The sequence below is a fragment of the Salvelinus sp. IW2-2015 genome, linkage group LG19 (assembly GCF_002910315.2).
Source record: "Salvelinus sp. IW2-2015 linkage group LG19, ASM291031v2, whole genome shotgun sequence".
Taxonomy (NCBI): Eukaryota; Metazoa; Chordata; class Actinopteri; order Salmoniformes; family Salmonidae; genus Salvelinus; species Salvelinus sp. IW2-2015.
Genome location: NC_036859.1, coordinates 4968733 through 4974551, shown reverse-complemented (window position 1 = coordinate 4974551; position 5819 = coordinate 4968733). Strand labels below are relative to the sequence as shown.

The 5819-nt window shown below is 45.9% G+C and overlaps 1 long non-coding RNA gene across 1 annotated transcript in view; it reads left to right on the top strand.

Annotated features, from left to right (window-relative positions):
• The window catches only part of LOC139029342 (uncharacterized), a 29464-nt gene extending 27794 nt beyond the window's left edge, over positions 1 to 1670 (top strand). The window contains exon 3 of the long non-coding RNA XR_011481656.1: positions 1134 to 1670. This is a non-coding gene — a long non-coding RNA (uncharacterized lncRNA). The remainder of the gene's footprint in view (positions 1 to 1133) is intronic.
• The last annotated feature ends 4149 nt before the right edge of the window (positions 1671 to 5819 follow it).

Genomic DNA, 5819 nt, shown 5'->3' with positions numbered 1-5819 from the left:
CCCGCGGAGATGGGAATGGGCCCTAGCCATCACCTCCGCCGAATCCCAACCAGGTCCCAGACGTGCTCAAGTGGGATTCGGAGATCGGCCTCTTCGCTGGACCATGCGCAGAAGCACATGACATTCTGTCTTGCAGGACATCACGCAGACAGAACGAGCGAGTATGGCTGGTGGCATTGTCATGCTGGAGGTCATGTCAGTGATGAGCCTGCAGGAAGGGTACACATGAGGGAGGAGGGATGTCTCCTGTGACACACAGAGTTGAGATTGCCTGTGTAATGACGTGGCACTTTCTGGGTATAGATCATGGCTTCCCACTCTCTCCTACACCTCTGTTATCTCAGGTCYTAAATTRCTGGTGGAGACTCTCTCCCCCTGGCCATGCAGAAAGAGAGAAACGGAGAGAACAAAGGATTTCACATGGCAAACACCTAAATCCCCCAAATGGGAATATGAAACAAAATGTCCACTTGTGAGAAGGTGGGAATGGTCCGTGGACACTTAAGGGACGGGTATGACGAGTGTGTTTCATTTGGTGACCTCAGAGAGGAGAAGGAAACACACAAAACTATATCTCTGAATATGTAAATTTCTCAATTATGGGGTTTGCATCTAATTCTTGTATAAAATGAATGAGTAAAGATGAAACTATTTGTGAAGTGATGTAATGTCATGTTAAGCCTTTAATCTGAGYGAATTGTATTTCCTTGAAAGTTGAACTAAGTCATTGGCCCGCCCCCATGAGCACAGACATGATCAGGTGTCATAGAACCACCTTTTCTATTGTTACGAATAAAAAKCCCTCCTGAGGAAGGTGTCAGCTGAGGTGGCACAGGTTTGAGAACCAAGACTGAGCAAACCCACAGCGTGAGCTGTGATTGCGAATAGTTATTGAATTCCTAACCATACCACGTGGAGCATTGGCTACAKGACTGGAAATGGTTKAACTCTGAGACTATCGATCCCTACAGAATAAGAGCGAATCTTAGATACTAATTACTAGTCTGCAGCTAGAAATTATGTAAACCTGGGATGCAATTACCGACAACCGCCAAAACATCTATTCTATGAGAACATTTCTGAATGGTACCCTGAAATATCCATTCTAACCACGAAATACTTTTGATCTTCAGGGAAGCAGAGAGAGAAAGAGATACCGATGAACTGACTCTCCAGCAGACGGACCGGATTCCAACAGAAAAGATCACGACACATGGGCGTAAATATATATATTGATGGTAATTATTCCCAAATGAGTGAGCATTCATGTGCAAAGGATTAGCATTTCAATTAATATAATTATAGTAGTACTGTGGGAAGTGATCCCTCTGGTCTTTCCCGCTCTCGCTCAGTCCACACCCCCTTCCCTTTGTCCACCAAGCCYTCATATTGGCTTAGCCCACTAGGGAACCTCCCCTATCATTTCCTTGTAACCATATCTACTGTTTGTTTGTTTATGCATTTCTGTGATTACTTAGTTAGTTAGTAAATATGATGTATGATGTATGTTGATGTATGGATGATTCATAGTAAAGGCRGGGTTCATTCAGATAACCATCAATTTCTGACGTTTGGAGTGAGACTAATGTGAGGTAAACGTGAGGTAAAGAATAATTAATGAAATAGAAGACTAATTGATCAGATATTAAAATATCTGAAGAGTTATATTAGGAAAATTATAACTTTGTAATCTGGAGATTTTCCTCGATGCCCCGACTTCCTAGTTAATTACATTTACATGATTAGTTTAATCACGTAATAGTAATTACAGAGAATTGATTTGATAAAATAACAGTCTTCACTTTTAATGATGCCAAAGACACGATACCTGCAATGACAACAAGCTCAGTCCGATGATGCTGTGACACACCGCCCCCGACCATGACGGYCCCTCCACCTCCAAATCGATCCCTCTCCAGAGTACAGGCCTCGGTGTAATGCTCATTCCTTCGACGATAAAAGCGAATCACCCCTGTCTGGTCCAGCGGCGGTGGGTATTTGCACATAGGCGACGTTGTTGCCGGTGATGTCTGGTGAGGACCTGCCTTACAACAGGCCTACAAGCCCTCAGTCCAACCTCTCTCAGCCTATTGCGGACAGTCTGAGCACTGATGGAGGGAATTGTGCATTCCTGGTGTAACTCGGGCAGTTGTTGTTTCCATCCTGTCCTGTGGTGTTCGGATGTACCGATCCTGTGCAAGGTGTTGTTACACGTAGTCTGCCACTGCGAGGACAATCAGCTGCTGTCCTGGCTCCCTGTAGCGCTGTCCTAGGTGTCTCACAGTACGAACATTGCAATTTATTGCCGTGGCCACATCTGCAGTCCTCATGCCTCCTTGCAGCATGCCTAAGGCAGATGAGCAGGGACCCTGGCATCTTTCTTTTGGTGTTTTTCACAGTCAGTAGAAAGCCTCTTATAGTGTCCTAAGTTTTCATAACTGTGACCTTAATTGCCTACCGTCTGTAAGCTGTTAGTGTCTTAACGACCGTTCCACAGGTGCATGTTCATTCATTGTTTATGGTTCATTGAACAAGCATGGGAAACAGTGTTCAAACCCTTTACAATGAAGATCTGTGAAGTTATTTGSATTTTTACGAATTATCTTTGAAAGACAGGGTCCTGAAAAAGGGACGTTGTTTTTGTTGTTGCTGAGTTTATAACCGCACAATCGTTATTTTAATTTAGGTTTTTTTTCAGGCTAGGGCTCAATGCATATGATTGTTTTGAATGAATCATCACCATTTKGTTGTGCTAGGCTTTGAAACAACATGCACAACGATCATGTTTTTCACTCAGTTTCAACCTGTTGKACTTCTTTCCTCAAATTGATTCATCACAGTGAGGTGAGTTTTAAAAGCACAATACCGTTTTGATGAGAAGTGTTTGATGAGATTTTCGATTGAATTTGTATTGATGTCAGAGTGGTTCGCGAGACAACGGAGCCCTGAGAACCAGGCCATTAGGACCTGATGGTCGTTAGTGAGGTGGATGTCCAGYGTGCGTAAGAGGAGATTACCGTGACTCAACGGTCACGTGTAATTGTATTGCGGTCGTGACTCATGACTGCCGGTGTGGCGGTGATACGGTCCGCAACAGCCCTACACCCCGAAAGCCATCTCCCAGCCAGTGCATCCCATGCCTTCCCATCATGCCCTGCGCCCGGAATCTGGAATATTTMAACCCTTTCCTTCTATCCTGGCCCGGGGAGTCAGCATGCACACGTACACACTGAAATGTACAGACCGGGTCCAATTATCCCCTGGACTTTTTCCCCTCGCATACATCATACCCTCAAACTTTACACATGCCGTACAACTACCTCACGTCTTTATGTATTCAACAGCAAGACAAACATACAATCAAAAAGCATATTACATCCTGATCCTCCAACCACCGTGACCCCCCCCGCCCCTGCATCCTACATATCTCTTTCTCTCTTTCCCGCTCTCTCTTTCTCTATCTTGTGTAAGTAAGCGGCTTAGACACCTACAGGATGTGACATCAAGGCCCATGCGCCTCCAACTGCTGTCAGAGAAGGCGGGAGAACGCAGCGCTGTGAASGAGAGAATTCTATCCCTCTATTCTCTCCTTCCCTCTCTTCCTGGCGTCGCCAGCGTGAGTTTGGTTAACAGATAGCTAAGGCTGTCCCCTCACGTTAGTCTGGGCTGAGCCAGACAAGCTTTGATCCCCCCTTTCGCTCATATTCCGCTCCTCATCCCCCTTCTTTCCTCTCCTGTTCTCAGCTCTGCCATCAGCGCAGGTCCACAATCTCCAAGGTGATTTTGACAAAAACGAGCGTTTCCCCGGAGACAAGGCCATAACAGAGGGAGAGGGAGGGTGGGAGGGAGGAAGAGACGGAGAAAAAGAGAAACACACTGCAAGGGGCAGCTATGATGTAACAGAGAATGTTGTCTGTTAGAGAGAGAGTGTATTGGATTGGATTTTTTCTGTTGGGTTATCAGCCTATGAGGAAACCATTAATGTCCCAGTGTTTGTGTAACAGACCTCATGAAGAACAGATCTTTCCCGGCCAAATGCCAGTAAAATAATTATAACGATTTTACTTTAGCCATTAGGAACTCTTTGGGTTGTTTGTTATGTCAGTGACTATATTGCCCCGTTTCCCTTTGTGATCATAAAACTACTAGAACAGATTTTAAAACGAAAAGAACTACCCGACGTGGAACTTGATATTCAGGAATAGAAAACTAAAAGAGATTGATAGATATATGATATGATGTGACTCTCGTGGCTAAACCTAACCTCTTACGCAGGGGTCAAATGTAATTTGTTTTGGTGCAAGATGGGGTCGTGACCCTAAGAGGTCGTGGGGTCAAATCAAACAGGGTTGTGAACTGCAGGAGGTCATTAAAGGAGGGAGAAAACAAGAGAGAGAGAGAGAGAAAGAGAGAGAGAGAGAAGAGAGAGAGAGAGAGAGAGAGAGAGAGAGAAAAGGAGAGAGTGGAGGGGATTATAGGATTTAACCCTTTCCTGTCCTTCCCCAGGGCACTATGGGTTGGTAAGGAAATAAATAAGTAAATGTGGAGAGAGGAGGAGGAAAGATGAGAGTTGGATTATTGTAGCATAGCAACCCAGGTCTCAGTGTGGTTGAGGGAGAAGGTAATAAATAATATTGCTGAGAGGTTATATCGCTTAGAACAACCTCTCAAAATGAATGTGGAACAAGAGGAGCACTTTCTTTGAGGGGGAGGGGAGGTGGGAGGAGGGGGGGTGGGGGTCAGGGGGTTAGCAGTGAGTTGGTAGCGAAATCTCTCTCCCTCTCCACCCTCTCTCTACCTCTCTTTCTCTCTCTGCTCCTGTGCATCATTAAAACAGGCATAGTAGTGTTCAGAGCTCAGGGCTGCACACAGAGACCTCCACAATAAGAAGATGCTTTTTGCTTCGGGGGAAGAGAAAGTCGTTTTGTACTCCACTCTTTTTTCTGACTACTTTCAAGGGAGTAAATGAGATTTAGAGGGGGTAGAGCGGGGGAGGGWGGGATGGAAGGGTGAACGGGGTAGAGAAACAGCGAGGATGAGAGGAGGAGAACGAAAGGGAAAAGGCCGTTCTCTGATATGATTCATAATGTTGAAATGGACAGAATCGTCATGTTATTTTACATTTTACAGGTAGGAAAGGACAGTGGGGGAGAAAGAGGCAGGGCTCGAGTCAATTAGAGGGGGAGAAAGGAAGAGCYGGAGATTCGTTAAGGTCAAACACAAAACATGTCTGAGTCCATCTCTACTGGAGGGAGGTCGACCCTGTTACAGGGAGAAATATAGCCCTGGTGCAAGCTGGCCAATGGGGTAAAAGTGTGCAAATGCATGTGTGTCAGCCCCCACAGATGGTAGTGGGCAGCCAAGGCCATTCCTCTTCAAAGGAGAGCGGTATCTTTAGGGGTGGGCTAATCTGTAGCCCAGTCCAGGAGCATCTTGCCAACACATCATGAAGGACTTGTTCATAGACTGGCAGGGGTACAGAACCACCAGGGAAGCTCCTAGGGGTGGGGATGGGGACAGGGAGTGATGTGAATACCAGGCTGGTACCACAACCACTTTATATCCACAAAATCCATATGTCCTTCTAGATTCTCTCCATCTCTTTGTGTCTTCCCTCCATGTATGTCTTTCACTCTCTGTGCATTTACCAACCTCCCTCTCCCTGACTATTCTTCTTATTTTCACACCCCCCCCCCCCCCCCCCCTCTAGATTCTCTCCATCTCTTTGTGTCTTCCCTCCATGTATGTCTTTCACTCTCTGTGCATTTACCAACCTCCCTCTCCCTGACTATTCTTCTTATTTTCACCCCCCCCCCCCC